The 18,780-nt window shown below is 44.7% G+C and overlaps 1 protein-coding gene across 2 annotated transcripts in view; it reads left to right on the forward strand.

Moving 5' to 3' along the window:
* The first annotated feature begins 12,382 nt into the window (after nt 1-12,382).
* The window catches only part of SLC66A2 (solute carrier family 66 member 2), a 94,646-nt gene continuing 88,248 nt past the window's right edge, over nt 12,383-18,780 (forward strand). For both annotated transcript variants that reach the window (XM_056521369.1, XM_056521367.1), the window contains exon 1: nt 12,383-12,510. The gene's annotated coding sequence lies outside the window, so the exon portion shown is untranslated. The remainder of the gene's footprint in view (nt 12,511-18,780) is intronic.

Here is an 18,780-nt window from a genome sequence, read left to right on the forward strand (position 1 = left end):
GCCGGCTTGAGTCATGAGGTCACTGACATTCTTCTGTAGGTCTTCAATATTAGAACCCATTTCATCCAGTAAGTTGTTCAGGAAAATCACATCATAAAAATATGGGGTAAATATAATGGATAGGGGATAAGTGTCAGATTGCAGGGGTTATACCTCTGAGACACCCAGCAATCTTGATAATAGATCCCCAAATCTTTGCTTTGAACACGGGGCAAGTCATTCATACACGCTCCCGCTCCATTCATTGTCTATGAGCTACCAGACAGTACAGTACAGTGCAGCTCCCACTCCATTATAAAACTACTACATCGTGGAAGGCCTGGAGGACATCAGCACATGGTGAGAAATTGCCAGTCTCTCTGCTACTTATATCCAGTGATAAGGGGTAGTCATAGAAGTTGGACCCTCAGCAGAAGGACATGGCTTATCCTAGCGATGTGCCATTAATGTCTAAAGTGAGGGAACATGGATAAAATGTCATATACATTTTTAAGATAAATAGTCATCAATGTGTGGAATATATATAGAGAGAGTATATAAAAAAGAAGGTTCCAGCAGCACTCTTGGGCAAAAAATGGAGGCTCTTAGCACACTCTTGATCAAAACATGTCCCCCAACCACACGGAGGTGGCCTCATTTCGGATGGGACCCGAACACTCATTTCACTTACCTCTGCTGGGCACATGGCCTCTGACTGGGTGACATTCTGGATCCACTATCAATTTAAAAACCTCCTGTGAAACGGGAGGGGTGCACGGCTAGAGAGGGTGCCACTCCCCCTAAATTGCACAGCAAAAACAAAAAGAAATATAGCCAGCACAACTACCTAATGCACGCTGCTGTGGCATATACACACATATAGAGATATATATATATATATATATATATATATATATATATATCTCATCAAAATAAAAGGAATGCACATAAAAGGATATTTCTCTGTGCTAGTTGATCTGACATGGTTTGGAATCGATCCTGAAGGTTCTTTAAAAGACTCTCAGCCTGAAAGGTATAAAGAAAAAGAGTTTTTTTTTATGTTACTAAAATGTCTATTTAACCCCTTAAGGACGCAGGACGTAAATGTACGTCCTGGTGAGGTGGTACTTAACGCACCAGGACGTACATTTACGTCCTAAGCATAACCGCGGGTATCGGAGCGATGCCCGTGTCATGCGCGGCTGATCCCGGCTGCTGATCGCAGCCAGGGACCCGCCGGCAATGGCCGACGCCCGCGATCTCGCGGCCGTCCGCCATTAACCCCTCAGGTGCCGGGATCAATACAGATCCCGGCATCTGCGGCAGTTCGCGATTTAAATGAACGATCGGATCGCCCGCAGCGCTACTGCGGGGATCCGATCATTCATAACGCCGCACGGAGGTCCCCTCTCCTTCTTCCGTGCGGCTCCCGGCGTCTCCTGCTCTGGTCTGTGATCGAGCAGACCAGAGCAGGAGATGACCGATAATACTGATCTGTTCTATGTCCTATACATAGAACAGATCAGTATTAGCAATCATGGTATTGCTATGAATAGTCCCCTATGGGGACTATTCAAGTGTAAAAAAAATTTTTAAAAAATGTAAAAGTAAAAAAAAAGTGAAAAATCCCCTCCCCCAATAAAAAAGTAAAACGTCAGTTTTTTCCTATTTCACCCCCAAAAAGCGTAAAAAACATTTTTTATAGACATATTTGGTATCGCCGCATGCGTAAATGTCCGAACTATTAAAATAAAATGTTAATGATCCCGTACAGTGAACGGCGTGAACGAAAAAAAAATAAAAAAAGTCCAAAATTCCTACTTTTTTAATACATTTTATTTAAAAAAAAATTATAAAAAATTTATAAAAAATTTTTTATATGCAAATGTGGTATCAAAAAAAAGTAAAGATCATGGCGCAAAAAATGAGCCCCCATACCGCCACTTATACGGAAAAATAAAAAAGTTAGAGGTCATCAAAATAAAGGGATTATAAACGTACTAATTTGGTTAAAAAGTTTGTGATTTTTTTTAAGCGCAACAATAATATAAAAGTATATAATAATGGGTATCATTTTAATCGTATTGACCCTCAGAATAAAGAACACATGTCATTTTTACCATAAATTGTACGGCGTGAAAACAAAACCTTCCAAAATTAGCAAAATGGCGTTTTTCGTTTTAATTTCCCCACAAAAATAGTGTTTTTTGGTTGCGCCATACATTTTATGATATAATGAGTGATGTCATTACAAAGGACAACTGGTCGCGCAAAAAACAAGCCCTCATACTAGTCTGTGGATGAAAATATAAAAGAGTTATGATTTTTAGAAGGCGAGGAGGAAAAAATGAAAACGTAAAAATTAAATTGTCCTTAAGGCCAAAATGGGCTGAGTCCTTAAGGGGTTAAGTCAACTGGCCCCAGAAAGTTAAACAGATTTGTAAATTAAAAGAAAAATAGCCAGCACAACTACCTAAATACACGGGTGCACGCTGCTGTGGCAAATACAGAGTATACAGAAAAAGAAGGTTGCGGCAGCACACTTGGTAAAAAAAATGGAGGCTCTTAGCTCACTTTTTGATCAAAATGTGTCCCCCATCCACCACTCGGAGGTGGCCTCATTTCGGGTGGGACCCTAACACAAATTCTGAGCCTAAGACTCACCTATGCTGGGCATATAGCCTCTGACTGGGTGAACTGCTGGATCCATTATCAATTTAAATTAAAATACCTCCTGTAAAAAAGGATTTGCCACAGCAGCGTGCACCCGTGTATTTAGGTAGTTGTGCTGGCGATTTTTCTTTTTGATTGTTTTGTGCAACTTAGGGGGAATGGCCCCCTTTGTAGCCGTGCACCCCTCCCCTTTTTCATAGGAGGTATTTTCATTTAAATTGATAATGGATCCATGTCACCCAGTCAGAGGCTATATGCCCAGCAGAGGTGAGTGTTATGAGTGTTAGGCTCAGAATGTGTGTTAGGGTCCCATTCGAAATTAGGCCACCTCCACGTGGTGGATGGGGGACACGTTTTGATCAAAAAGTGCGCTAAGAGCCTTCATTTTTTGACCAAGTGTGCTGCTGCAACCTTCTTTTTCTGAAGATTTGTAAATTACTTCTATTAAAAATGTTTAATCCTTCCAGTACTTATCAGCTGCTGTACATTACATAGGAAATTTTTTTCTTTTTGGATTTATTTTCTGTCTGACCACAGTGCTCTCTGATGGCACATCTGTCCATGTCAGGAACTTTCCAGAGCAGGAGAAAATTCACAAAGCAAACCTATGCTGCTCTGAACAGTTCCTGACACGGACAGATGTGTCAGCAGAGAGCACTGTGGACAGACAGAAAAGGAATTACAAAAAGAAAAGAATTTCCTCTGTAGTATACAGCTGCTAATAAGTACTGGAAGGATTAAGATTTTTTTAATAGAAGTAATTTACAAATCTGTTTAACTTTCTAGCACCAGTTCATTTAAAAAAAAAAAAAAAACATTTCCACTGGAGTACCCCTTTATTAGAGGTAATTTACTTTATATACTACATAGGTGTGAGGATAAAATGAAGATCATAAAAGGGTCCTCTTGTATTTTGGCCTCAGTGATTACGTGCCATATTAGTACCATCACTGCTTGGCGACTGTAGCCGTGATGCCAGCAGTACACACATGACCACTGAGGCCTAACCAGCTGTACTGGCTTGTAGTGAAAGGGACGCTGATCGGTTTGATGCCTACTGTGCCCGGATCCGCCCCGCCATTCAGCCGATATCTTCGTTTTCCCTATATGCTAATTAAGTGCTAACTGGCACAGGCGGGGTAACTGGCACTCTGACGTCACCGCCGCCGGCCGCAACGCCACCCTGCACATCAATATTCCTCCCCTCCCGCCGCCTCTCCCTATTCATTACAGAGCGGGGAGAAGAGTACCGCTGGTTAGTGCGGGGGGAGCAAGCTGACAGGACAACTGTTGGAGTATCTACACTGGATCACTGTGGTACTGAAGAGATGAGTCAGGATTTGCTGCAATGTTTGTTTTGCTTCAATATTGTTTTACTAAATATTTGTATTCCCCATGAAATAACAATCCCAGAACATATTTCCCTTACATATATTGTGCCATTCCACTGTCTAAGGCTTCTTTCACACTACAAAATCCTCCGTTTTTAAACATCCGTAGGAAGATCCGTGTGAAAATCATCTGAAAACGGCAGTAACAAAATTCTATACGTCCGTTAGAAAATCCCACTATAGTCTACGGGATTTTCTAATATCCGTATGAATCCGTTATAGTCCGTTATTGATAACGGATGTTAGTTTGTTACGGAAGATAGTTACGAAAGAAATAGTTCATGAACTATTTCTTCCGTAACAAACTAACGTCCGTTATCAATAACGGACTATAACGGATTCATCTGGATATTAGAAAATCCCATAGACTATAATGGGATTTTCTAACGGACGTATAGAATTTTGTTACTGCCGTTTTCAGCTGATTTTCACACGGATCTTCCTACGGATGTTTGATTTTGTAGTGTGAAAGCAGCCTTAGAATATCCAATCAAAGCTCATATTGTATAGGGACACCTACCCAAATAGTAACACCCAGTTGGCTATTTATTGATACATTTATAGGAGAAATAACAGATGAATGGCACAGGGCTATAAGAAAAATTGTTCCAAAATTGTTATTTTTTGGGGCATGCATTTATTTAATAAAACAGGCCATAGGTGCTGTTTAAGTGCTAACCTCTTACCCCCTTTAACCTTTAGGGATATTACATATTAACCCTTTAAGGGGTAGTCTAGTTTAGGAGAATGTATTCCCTATCAAAAGGCTAGATCATGGGGGGGTCTGACTGCAAGAACGTAGATACATGAGTACAGCACTTCAGCTCTCCCATGCATGGAGGGCACGTCCCTACCCCCACTTTATACATGAGGAGAGTTAGAGCCCTGTGCGGGAGATCACGGGGGTCCCAGTGGTTGGACCCTCCACGATCAGAAACAGGGGATACAATTTCCTAAACTGAACTTCTCCTTCAACTATCCTTATATACCATGGAAGTTACTATTAAGCTAAGTTTCCACTTGTTTTTTTTTTCTGGCAGTTTTTGGAATACTGCCCCTGCAGTTTTGGAGCCAAAGCCAGAAATGTATTGAAAAGGAATAGGACATATAAAGGAAGGACTTATACTTCTCCCCCCTTATGGATCCACTTCTGACTTTGGCTCAAAAACTGCAGTGGCAGTATTCCAAAAACTGCCAGAGAAAAAACCAAGTGAAAACTTAGCCTTAGCCCACTGACCACCCTAGATTATCAGGAATAGGCTAATTTCACATCAGCTTTGTGCTCAGTCCTGTTCAAAGTCTGTTTAGCTTTTTTATTTTTTTTACTTTGAATAGGGTCCGTCAGGTTTGCATCAGTTGTCTTAGCAGAGAAAAAAAAATTACTGCTTACAGTATTCTTTTTATTTTTCTGCTAAAGTCCCTTAAAGGGGTAATTTGCCCCTAATCATGTCTGATCGCGGGGGTAGGCCGCTGGGACCCCCTGCTATCTCTGGCACAGCACCTGGAGATCGGATGACGGGCGACCACAGCCGTCATGCCCCCTTCATGTCTATGGGAGGAGGTGTGATGGATATGTACTAGCCATCATGCCCCCTTCCGTAGACATGAATGGAGGGGGCGTGGCTTGACGTCACGAACACAGAAGCTCCAAGCTTCTGTGTTCAGAACCTGGAGATCGGTGTTCAGAACCTGGAGATCAGAACCCCCGCGATCAGACATCTTATGTCAAGAGGCAGAGTATCCCTTTAACTTAGACAGACTTAGAAACAGGGCTCCTAACCACCAAGCGCAACGCTAATGTGACCAACAAGGACCTTACCATGCATACTACTGCAAAGTCCAAGATCACCCTATGTAAACGTGTAGTATAAAGTTATAAAAGGATAAAGAAATCTCTTGGGTTAGCCCTTATACAGAGATGTGTTATTTCTCCAGCTGGTTATCTATGTGCAGAGTGGAATGTATGTGTAATGCTATGGGGTATAAGTGCATACACATAAAAAAAAAAAAGCAACAACTATGGCAATGGTCCCCAAACTGTGGATCTCCAGATGTTGCAAAACTACAACACCCAGCATGCCCGGACAGCCAACGGCTGTCCGGGCATGCTGGGAGTTGTAGTTTTGCAACATCTGGAGGTCCACAGTTTGGAGACCACTGAACTAGGGCTTTTCTACAGTGTTTCTCTTAGGTATCTGATCATTTTCTATTACATAGAGAAACAGATCACAATCCTATCTTAGACATTACAGAATCCTAATATAAAGTTACACAAACTCTCATTGTATCAGAGCACACAGGAAATGACAAGAACACTTACAAACTCCGAGAGGTCTTGTGGGGTTTTGGGGTCGTTGTCTGTCATGGTGTGAAGACACTGGCAGCCCCCCTGCCCGGCTCTCCTCCTTATCTACTGTACTGGAGGCGTCTTAATACAACAGCGACTGCTATGGAAACCTCAGCCCTAATAAGGAAGACGCTGAGAAGGCGCCCCCTACCTGTCAGGGGTGGCCACACCCTCCCTGGAGGTGACACCTTGTGGAATGTCAGTCCAACCGTCTCTATGTGATCTCCAAGGAAATCCTATTGGGGACAACACTGGGAGTGTGTATAAAGGATACATTGTTCAAGGGATTGAATAGTAACAGGATTTCAGGGCAGATTACATACACACAGAGACATTACATAAGAACATTGGTTTATTAAAATAATAAAAATAATTAATAATTTAATGATAATCATTTCTTGCTTTAGTTTTTGCTACAAAAAGTTCAGTGTGTGTTGGTATATGTGTGAATACATAGGGGGAGATTTATCCAAACCTGTGAAGAGGAAGAGTGGTGCTGTTGCCCATGGCAACCAATCAGCGTGCATCTTTCATTTGTAAAGAAACCCTTGAAAATGAAAGAAGCAATCTCATCGGTTGCCAGGGGCAACAGCACCACTCTTCTTCTACACAGATTTGGATAAAACTCCCCCAGCAAACATGCAAGTGCCATTCGAACAGCTGATCAGTGAGGGATGGGGGGGCTGAGTATCAGACCCCCACAGATCTAATATTCATCACTTATCTTAAAGGAGACATCCAGTGCTGAAAAACGTATCCCCTATGTTAAGGATAGGGGATAAGTTTCAGATCGCGTGGGTCCGACCGCTGGGGCCCCCCGCGATCTCCTGTATGGGGTCCCAGCAGCCCGCGGGAAGGTGGTGTGTTGACCACCGCAAGAAGCAGTGGCTGACACGACCCCTCAATACAACTCTATGGCAGAGCCGGAGCGCTACCTTCGGCAATCTCCGGCTCTGCCATAGCGATGTATTGAGGGGGGGTGTCGGCCACCGCTTCGTGTGGTGGTCGACACCCGCTATCTGGCCAGCGAGTTGGGGCCCTGTACAAGAGACCCAGCGGTCGGACCCCCCGCGATCTGAAACTTATCCCCTATCCTTAGCATAGGGGATAAGTTTTTCAGTATTGGACTACCCCTTTAAAGGAAATCTGCAATGAAAAAACACTTATTTCCTATCCACAGGATAGGGGATAAGTGTCTGATTATCGCGGGGGGGGGGGGGGGGGGGGAATGGTTCCGAACGCTGGGACCCCCCGCAATCTGCATGGGGCTGCAGCTCTCCCGTGCAGGAGGCGTGTCAGCCGCAGCATGATGTTGCGGCCGACACGCCCTCTCCATGTTTCTCTATGGGAGAGGCGGGGATGTAGCGTTTGTGCCTCCCCGCCTCTCCCATAGAGCTGTATGGAGGGGGGCATGTCTGTCGAACTCAGTGAGGTCGCCGCTACGTGCATTAGCCGGCTCACGGCGAGGTAATGTCGGGGCCACCGTTCGGGAGATCGCAGGGGATCCCAGCGTTTGTACCCCCAACAATCAGACACAGATGTCCTTTAAAGATAGGCCAGACCTGTGACCTGCTCAAAAAAACATTATATTTTTGTCATTAAATAGCTTAGGTTGCCCTGGACATATTTAATACATGAGAATCACTACACAAAGTGGTGTTAAGACCTTTACAGAAAATGGTACTGTTTTAAAATGTATACATATGGTTTGTGTGTATACATATATATGTATACATGGTTTGTGTGTATACATATATATATATATATATATATATATATATATATATATATACACATATAAGAAAAGTGTGATCCTCCCCCATGATAGAAATAGCATTCTATAAGGACCCCTCTTTATTTCCAGTGATCACTGTGGTAACCATGAAGATGTATTTGTTTTCCTGAATAACCTTTTTTTAAGAGGGTCAAGCTCTGATACTGGCACGCCTCAGTAAAGCAGGAAAAACCTGCTTCATTATATTCTTCTATATGAAGTGATTACAAGTTCCTCCAAATAATTACCATTAGTCATTGAATAAGAACATAAAGCTACAATGTATCTTATACTGTGAAGGGCGTCATGTCATCTATGGAGCTCACAGTCTGGCTGAGTACTGACAAAGCAAAGTGATGGGTCTCTAGGACCAGTGGCAGGTAATATAAACCAAAATCTTAGAATCCTCAAATAAGTGATAAAGATTATTAGAATGATTATAGGTCAATAGCAGAGAATAGTAATGGAAATACATTAGAAACAATTACTCATGATGATCACCGGCACAACTACATAGAGATGAAAAAAATAACATGGATGTATTTATTGTTATTATGTTTGCTGTTATGACTGCACTCTGAAAAGGATTTTTTTTTTTAAACAGAATTTATTGACTTTTCCATTTAACAAAACTGAAAGAAAATACAAAATGTAACAAAACAGTAAAGTAACCGCAGGTCTCTGAGTGCACATATAGCGGTCAATTCCATGATATCTGGTACTTCGATTACAGAGTATAGCACAGTTATATGGGAGTAATGTAATCTCTTGCCACTAAGACTGTATCTCCATAGTTATCAGTAGCATGCATGCTCTGTCCTGTCAGTAGTGCGTTCAGTCAAAACATCCCAACTATAAACATCACGTAGGGAGTCTCAATGCTCCCAGTGTATCCCCCAAGGAGCCTAGGCTGTACCATTCTGTGGAAAAGGATTTTTAATCCCTTAACACCTTAAGGGCTCAACCCATTTTGACCTTAAAGGGGTACTCTGGTGGAAAAAAAAATAAAAAACTTCAAATCAGCTGGTGCCAGAAAGTTAAACAGATTTGCAAATTACTTTTATTAACAAATCTTAATACTTCCAGTACTTATCAGCTGCTGTATACTACTGAGGAAGTTGAGTTGCTCTTTTCTATCTGACCACAGTGCTCTCTGCTGACACATCTGTCCATGTCAGGAACTGTCAAGAGCAGGAGAGGCTTGCTATGGGAATTTGCTGCTACTCTGGACAGTTCCTGACATTAAGTCCCTATAGGGGGCTATACCATACAATCTTTTGATTGCATACACTGATCAATGCTATGCCATAGCATAGATCAATGTTATCAGTGCTCTGCTGCTCTAGCTTGCCATAGCTGGCCAGAGCCTCAGAGCACTGATTGGATGGGGAGGAGGCAGGTAAGGGCCCTCCCACCATCCACTCAGCTGATTGGGACCCACGATTTCGTCACGGAAGTCCCGATCAGCTGCGGTGCCTAAAGAGATGATTGCGGCGTCTAAAGGGTTAATGTTGGGCATCTCCTCGATTGGTGATGCCCGGCATTAACCGTGGGTCCTGGCTGCACATAACAACCGGGACCCACCGGTATGTAGCGTGCTCAGCTTGTAAGCACACTTCAAACTCCAGTAACGGAACCATGGCGTACAGGTACGCTCGCAGTCCTTAAGTACCAGGATGCAAGGGTGTACCTGTGCACCCATTGTCCTTGAGGGGTTAAAGAAATGTGGGTTTTGGCCTTAAAGGGGTACTCCAGCATTTTACTTCTTATCCCCTATCCAAAGAATAGGGATAAGTGTCGGATCGCAGAGTGTCTCACCAGCACGGTCCCCTGCAATCTCCTGCCCGGCACACTGGCACTCCTTGTCCATGGACAAGCGCCAACACGCTCGGGCATCTCCAATGCTCCCATAAAAATGCATGGAGAGCATCCTGTTAAGGAGATTGCGGGGGTCCCAGCGGTTGTACTCCCTCCAGTCAGACGCTAAGGCTGCGTTTACATGGCCGTCTAGACCCACCCCGTTCTTCTCCCATCAAAAATATAAAAACGGACTTTTAAAAAACAATGGGCAATAATGGATGCAAACGGATGTTATCCATTTGTATCCGTTATTGTTCAGTTAATAAACCATAAAAAAAATGTATTTTGTTCTGAGCATGCTCAGTAGTAAAAACGGATCAAAAAACGGATTGAAAAAAACGGATGCAAACGGATGACATTAAATGGGCACTGTCACCAACTTTATTTTTTGATATGTTGTTGTAGTACTTATGTACTACAACATATCTCTAATATACTTTTATTATTATTTTTATTAAAATGCTTTAATTTACATTTGAAAACCGGCCACTAGGGGTCTCCCTCCTAGTGGCCGGCTGCAGCCTGGCGTGACATCACGCCTGAAAAAGGACTGATGCGACCGGGCATCGGTCCTTTTTCATTCAGCCTGCGCTCACTCCCTGCCTGTCAATCAGACAGGCAGGGAGCGAGCGCATTGGCTCCCCGGGCCACTGGCTGGGAGGCCACTCCTCCCGCACATCGCCGCCGCTGTCCCTGCACGCCCGCTGCCGGACTCTGCATTAAGTGTAATGAGGGAACGGGGTATGCGGAGGGGGGTTTGTGATGGAGGGAACAGGTATGGCGCCGGGGGAGGGAGACGGAGGGAACGGGCTAGCGCTGCATGTAACTATCTAATAGTTTACCTACACAGGGTGCCTCCAGCTGTTTCAATACTACAACTCCCAGCATGCCCTGACAGCCAATAGATGTCAGGGCAAGCTGGGAGTTGTAGTGGTGAAACAGCTGGAGGCACCCTGTGTAGATGAACTAAGGGCAGAAGTCCCCCCCAGCAGGCATCAGTGACGTGGTGCCTGTTGGGGAAGTCTGCCTGGTAGTGAGCACACTGCCAGGCAGACAAAAGGCATTTTTAATATAGTAAAAATAAAAATTAAAAGCAGGGAGGGGGTTAGGGATAGATGGGCAATAGGCAGGGACAGAAAAAAAAAAGGATGGTGGGAGCTACCCTTTAAAGGCTTCTCCGTTTCCCATAGACTTCAATGTTAAATTTACTGTATCTTTTTTTTCGAAGGGAGAAAAAATACTGCATGCACCGTCTTTTCTCACGTGAAAAAAAACGGAAATGAGCGCAGACGGGTGCAAACGGATGTGAAAGGTTTGTAAAAAAAAATCCCATTGACATAAATGGGATTATTTTACAACTGTTTTTAATCAATTTACTAGCAACAACAACGGAACCTAAATGGGAGAAAAAAACGGGGACATCCGTTTGCACCCGTCTGCGCTTTCTTTTTCCTTTTTTTTACAGGAGAAACGACGGTGCATGCAGAATTTTTTATCCCGTCACAAAAACGGAAGAAAAAACGGATACAGTAAATTTAACATTGAAGTCTATGGAAAACGGATGAGCCTTTAATGTCACCCGTTTCCATCCGCTTTTTTTTTTTACTTCTGAGCATGCTCAGAATATATATATTTTTTTGTTCATTAACTGAACAATAACGGATCCAAACATCCGTTTGCATCTGTTATTGTCCGTTTTTGACGGGAGAAGAATGGGGCGGGTCTAGATGGCCGTGTGAATGCACCTCTATGTTGTGGGTAAGGGATAAATTGTTTTTCACTGGGCAACCCCATTAGGGTCTATTCACACGTACAGTATTCTGCGCAGATTTGATGCGTAGGATTTCAAGCTGTGTTCAGTCACTTGGTTTACATTGAAATCTGAAGCAGAAAATCTGCGCAGAATACTGTACGTGTGAACAGACCCTTAAAGGGGTTATCCAGGAATAGAAAAACAGAGCCTATTTCTTCCACAAACAGCACCACATCCATCTCAGGTTGTGTGGTATTACAATTTGGCTCCATTCACTTTAATGGAGCTGTTACAATACCGCATCTAACCTGAGGACAGTTGTGGTGCTGTTTTCCTATTCCTGGATAACCTCTGTAAATCTACAGTACCTATGCCACGTGACCCTATTCATAAAGGATTGGAGATGGAGCTATGGAACAGCTGTAATACATGCTCCACATATTGGGGAGAGAAGTTGGTTCTGCAGAGAAGAATACTCGGTCAGACAGGTGCGGTTCCCGGCACTGACACCTCGTAATGCCGCCACGTGTGATTACACGTCACTCCTCCTCACACCTGAGCCTCCACTTCCTCTATCGGTTGGCCCGTCGCTCATTGTGACGTCACAGCGCAAAAGCCACGCCCCTCCGACCCGTGTTCCAATCAGTGTTGTGTCCGGGAGGATGAGGCAGTGACAAGCGGAGTGTTAGTATCGGGCACCGGGAAACAGCCGCTGTATGACGGCTCACAGCAGGTAAGCGGGGGGCGGAGAGCTGAGCTTCAGGTTGGGGGTCTCCTATTCTCCGGCGCTGGTTTTGGGGCTGCTCAGTTATCTGGAGGAGGAGCCCCCAGCTGTTATAGTCCCTGTGACATGCGCAGAATGGGGGTCCCGTGACTGTAATGTTTGGGGTCTGCGGTCGGCTCATACTATCACTATGGTGACACCGGGCACTGTACAGCACTTGTGTCTATAGATGGAGGGTGCACTGTGCCCGGCTGTAGGGAGGACACATGGAAGTCTGCACTGACAGCATCTACTTCAGTGTTTCCCAACCAGGGTGCCTCCAGCTGTTGCGAAACTACAACTCCCAGCATGCCCGGACAGCCTTCGGCTGTCTGGGCATGCTGGGAGTTGTAGTTTTGCAACAGCTGGAGGCACTCTGGTTGGGAAACACTGGTCTATGCCACCTCTGAGCTCTTCTTGCTGTCAGTGAATTGGAACACTTTGCTTTTTATTCTTGTCCTGATTTGATCTTTGCTATGGGTATGCTGGAAGTTGTAGTTTTACAACAGCTGGAGGCACCCTGGTTGGGAAACGCTGGTCTATGCTATCAATGAGCTCTGCTTGCTGTCAGTGAATAGGAACACTTTGCTTTTTATTCCTGTCCTGATTTGATCTTTGCTATGGGCATGCTGGGAGCAGGGGTCAAGTTCTGGGGGGGGGGGGGAAGTGAGGGAACTCACCCAAGATGTCTTCTCAAGGGCTAGTCCTGCAGGACTTCTGCTAATGGGAACGGTGTTCCTGCTGAGGACAAAGTGCAGGGACTTAGTTCCCATGCATTCCTGCAGGACTTGAGCCCTGGCTGGGAGTTGTAGTTTTGCAACAGCTGGAGGCACCCTGGTTGGGAAACGCTGATCTACTTGATTGGTGGTAACATGCAGGAACATCACCAGACCTTTCCCTTATAGCTGGAGGTGACAGGTTGGAAGGGCCACATTATGATTTCTGCTCTGAGGCCCAGCTGTTCTATCTACAGACTGTCCACTCCAGGCGGATATACAACAGTGGTTGTCAAACTACAACTCCCAGCATGCCTGTCGAGTTGTTTTGTAACACCTGGAGGTCCATACTTAGTAGACCTCCGATATACTTGTAGTAGAGTAACTGCAGGGATCCATGCTACATGCTGAAACGAAGGGGCCATTGCAGACACAGTGCTCCTCATGACTAGTGATGAGCGGCGTAGGCCATATTCAAATTCATGATATTTTGCGAATATTTGGACGAATATTAGTCCTATATTCTAGGGATCGACCGATATAGTTTTTTTTAGGGCCGATACCGATAATCTGTGGGGGTTAGTGCCGATAGCCGATAATTTATACCGATATTCCGGTATAAATTATCGGCTATTTATCCCCCCCGCGACACCGCTGCAGATCATTGATTTAAAGGGGGTCTCCGGTGCTTAGACATCTTATCCCCTATCCAAAGGAAAGGGGATAAGATGCCTGATCGCGGGATGCCTGATCACGGGAGTTCCGCCACTGGGGACCCCCGGGATCTTGCACGCGGCACCCCGTTTGTAATCAGTCCCTTCGGGACTGATTACCGGCGACTACAGGGCGGGCGGCGTGTGACGTCACGCCCCCGTGTGATGTCACGCTCTGCCCCTCAATGCAAGCCTACGGGAGGGGGCGTGAATTATATTCGTCATAATGAATATAATTCGCGATATTCTAAATATTAGCGAAATTGCAAAGTGCTGATATTAGTGAAAAAATTTTTCTTCTGGAATATTCGTGCTCAACACTACTCATGACGAGTTCTGTATCTTCTACTCCATTTCATGGAAAGGTTATTCTAAAGGTGGCCAGATAAGAGGTTGAAGGAATGATCAAGTCAAGGACACAGTCATACAAGTTTGTCTATATTGACAGTAATTTATACTCCCCATACATGATCAGTGACACCGAGGGCGGTTAAAGAGTACTCTGTTTAACCCCTTAACGACGCAGGATGTAAATCTACGTCCTGGCTGGTGATGTGGTACTTAACGCACCAGGACATACATGTACGTCCTGAGCATAACCGCGGACATCGGAGTGATGCCGGCATCATGTGCGGCAGGTTCTGGCTGTGGATCGCAGCCAGGGACCCGCCGGTAATGGCGGACACCCGCGATCCTACGGATGTCTGCCATTAACCCCTCAGATGCCGTGATCAATACAGATCACGCCATCTGCAGCATCGCGGTCACTTAACAGGATGACTGGATCGCCTGCAGCGCTGCCGTGGCGATCCGATCATCCTGCACAGCAGACGGAGGTCCCCTCACCTGGCTCCGCTGCCTTCCGGGAGTCTTCTGCTCTGATCTGCCTTCCTGCAGACCAGAGCAGATGATGACTGATAACCCTGATCAGTGCTATGTCCTATACATAGCACTGAACAGCATTAGCAATCGAATGGTTGCTATAAATAGTCCCCAAGGGGACTATAAGAGTGTAAAAATAAAAGTAAAAAAAAGTGAAAACCCCCTCCCCCCAATAAAAACGTAAATTGTCCCATTTTCCCTATTGTACCCCCAAAAAGTGTAAAAAAAAAAAAAAAAAAAAAAAAAAAAAAAAAAAATTAAAAAAAAAAAAAAAAAAATATATATATATATATATATATATATATATATATATATATATATATATATATATATATATATATTTATATATATTATTTTATATACATATTTGGTATCGCCGCGTGCGTAAATATCCAAACTATTAAAATAAAATATAAATGAACCCGTACGGTGAACGTAAAAAAAAAAAGTCCAAAATAGCTGCTTTTTTATAACATTTTATTCCAAAAATTTTTTATAAAAATGTAATAAAAGTTTTGTATAAGCAAATATGGTGTCAATAAAAAGAACAGATCACGGTGCAAAAAATGAGCCCTCATACCACCGCTTATACGGAAAAATGAAAAAGTTATAGGTCTTCAAAATAGGGGGATTTTAAACGTACTAATTTGGTAAAAAAGTTTGCGAGTTTTTTTTTTTTAGCGCAACAGTAATAGAAAAGTATATTATCACGGGTATCATTTTAATCATAGTGACCCAAAGAATAAAAAACACATGTCATATTTACCATAAATTGTACGGTGTGAAAAGGAAACCTTCCAAAATTAGCAAAATTGTGGTTTTCTTTTTAATTTCCCCACACAAATAATATTTTTTTGGTTGCGCCATATATTTAATGGTAAAGTGAGTGATGGCATTACAACGGACAACTGGTCGCGCCAAAAACAAGCCCTCATACTAGTCTGTGGATGAAAATATAAAAGAGAAAATGAAAGAGAACGGATCCAGCTCAATGCAGGTAAAATCGGGTTTAATCCATAGGACAAGGAAGGAACAAGTAACGCGTTTCAAGCGCTGCAAGCGCTCTTAGTCATACGTATGACTAAGAGCGCTTGCAGCGCTTGAAACGCGTTACATGTTCCTTCCTTGTCCTATGGATTAAACCCGATTTTACCTGCATTGAGCTGGATCCGTTCTCTTTCATTTTCTCATTGGCTGGTGCCGTCCTCTACTGTCTGGGGCGGGGTGAGCTGGCTTTCACCTTGTTTGCCAAAATATAAAAGAGTTATGATTTTTTGAAGGGGTGGAGGAAAAAACGAAAATGTAAAAATAAAATTGTCTTAGTCCTTAAGGTCCAAATGGGCTGAGTCCTTAAGGGGTAGCTCCCACCATCCTTATTTTATTTTTATTTTTTTCTGTCCCTGCCTATTGCCCATCTATCCCTAACCCCCTCCCTTCTTTAAAAAATGTTTTTTACCATATTAAAAATGCCTTTTTGTCTGCCTAGTAGTGTGCTCACTACCAGGCAGACTTCCCCAGCAGGCACAACATCACTGATGGGGCACACTTCTGCCCTTAGTTCATCTACACAGGGTGCCTCCGGCTGTTAAACCACTACAACTCCCAGCTTGCCCTGACATCTATTGGCTGTCAGGGCATGCTGGGAGTTGTAGTGGGGAAACAGCTGGAGGTACCCTGTGTTGAAAACAATAAGTTAGGGCCATGGGGCGCTACCCCATTCCGTTACACCCCAAGCCCCCCCCGCCCCCGTGTTGAAATCCCGAACCCCGCTCTCCCCCAACCCCCATGTAAAAACCTTGAACCCCGCACTCCCCTAAAGATAGATACATACTGCAGAGTCCAGCAGCGGCAGCGACATGTGCGGGAGGAGTGGCCGTGTGACCCCAGGGAGCCAATGCAGGGAGCGAGTGCAGGCTGAATGAATAAGGACCAAATCCTGGCCGGCATCGGTCCGAATTCAGGCGTGACGTCACGCCAGCCTGCAGCCGGCCACTAGGAGGGAGACCCCCCTAGTGGCTGGTTTTCAAACTTAAAGGGGTACTCCGCACCCCTAGACATCTTATCCCCTATCCAAAGGATAGAGGATAAGATGTCAGATCGCCAGGGTCCTGCTGCTGGGGACCCCCGGGATCGCCGCTGCAGCACCCACCTCACACTGGCAACGCTGGAGGCTTCGGATCCCGACCACAATGGCGGACGAGCGGGACATCACGACTCCGCCCGGTGTAATGTCACGCCCCGCCCCCTCAATGCAAGTCTATGGGAGGTCCGTCACGCTCGTCCGCCATTGTGGTTGGCATCCGAAGCCTCCAGCGTTGCCGGTGTGAGGTGGAAGCCGTACAGGTGGGTGCTGCAGCGGCGATCCCGGGGGTCCCCAGCAGCAGGACCCCGGCGATCTGACATCTTATCCACTATCCTTTGGATAGGGGATAAGATGTCTAGGTGTGCGGAGTACCCCTTTTAAATTAAAACGTTTTAATAAAAAAAAAAAAAATGAAAATATATTAGAGATATGTTGTAGTACATATGTACCACAACATATCAAAAGAAATGTTGATGACAGTGCCCATTTAAAGTTAAAGGACAACTTCAGCGGCATTACACTTATCCCCCCCCCGATCTCCCTAACGGGCGCCGCCATAAGCGCTCATGGTGAGCGCTAAGGCGCGTAGCGTCTCCGCCCCGTCTCCTCCCCATCCCCATACAGTTCTATGTGGGATGCGGGGAGGCACGAATGCTGCCTCCCCGCCTCTCCCATAGAGATGTATGGAGGAGGCGTGCCGGCCGCAACGTCATGCTGCAGCTGGCACGCCCCCTGCACGGGAGAGCCGCGGCCCCATACAGCAGATCGCTGGGGGCCCCAGCGTTCGGACCCCCCCTCGATCAAACACTTATCCCCTATCGCTGCAGATGTCCTTTAACCCCTTAAGGACGCAGGACGTAAATGTACGTCCTGGTGAGGTGGTACTTAACGCACCAGGACGTACATTTACGTCCTAAGCATAACCGCGGGCATCGGAGCGATGCCCGTGTCATGCGCGGCTGATCCCGGCTGCTGATCGCAGCCAGGGACCCGCCGGCAATGGCCGACGCCCGCGATCTCGCGGGCGTCCGCCATTAACCCCTCAGGTGCCGGGATCAATACAGATCCCGGCATCTGCGGCAGTTCGCAATTAAAATGAACGATCGGATCGCCCGCAGCGCTGCTGCGGGGATCCGATCATTCATAACGCCGCACGGAGGTCCCCTCACCTTCCTCCGTGCGGCTCCCGGCGTCTCCTGCTCTGGTCTGTGATCGAGCAGACCAGAGCAGGAGATGACCGATAATACTGATCTGTTCTATGTCCTATACATAGAACAGATCAGTATTAGCAATCATGGTATTGCTATGAATAGTCCCCTATGGGGAATATTCAAGTGTAAAAAAAAATGTAAAAGTAAAAGTAAAAAAAAAGTGAAAAATCCCCTCCCCCAATAAAAAAGTAAAACGTCCATTTTTTCCTATTTTACCCCCAAAAAGCGTAAAAAACATTTTTTATAGACATATTTGGTATTGCCGCGTGCGTAAATGTCCGAACTATTAAAATAAAATGTTAATGATCCCGTACGGTGAACGGCGTGAACGAAAAAAAATTTTAAGTCCAAAATTCCTACTTTTTTAATACATTTTATTTTAAAAAAAATTATAAAAAATGTATTAAAAGTTTTTTATATGCAAATGTGGTATCAAAAAAAAAAGTACAGATCATGGCGCAAAAAATGAGCCCCCATACCGCCGCTTATACGGAAAAATAAAAAAGTTATAGGTCATCAAAATAAAGGGATTATAAACGTACTAATTTGGTTAAAAAGTTTGTGATTTTTTTTTAAGCGCAACAATAATAGAAAAGTATGTAATAATGGGTATCATTTTAATCGTATTGACCCTC

The sequence above is a fragment of the Hyla sarda genome, chromosome 5, assembly GCF_029499605.1.
Source record: "Hyla sarda isolate aHylSar1 chromosome 5, aHylSar1.hap1, whole genome shotgun sequence".
NCBI classification, from domain to species: Eukaryota; Metazoa; Chordata; class Amphibia; order Anura; family Hylidae; genus Hyla; species Hyla sarda.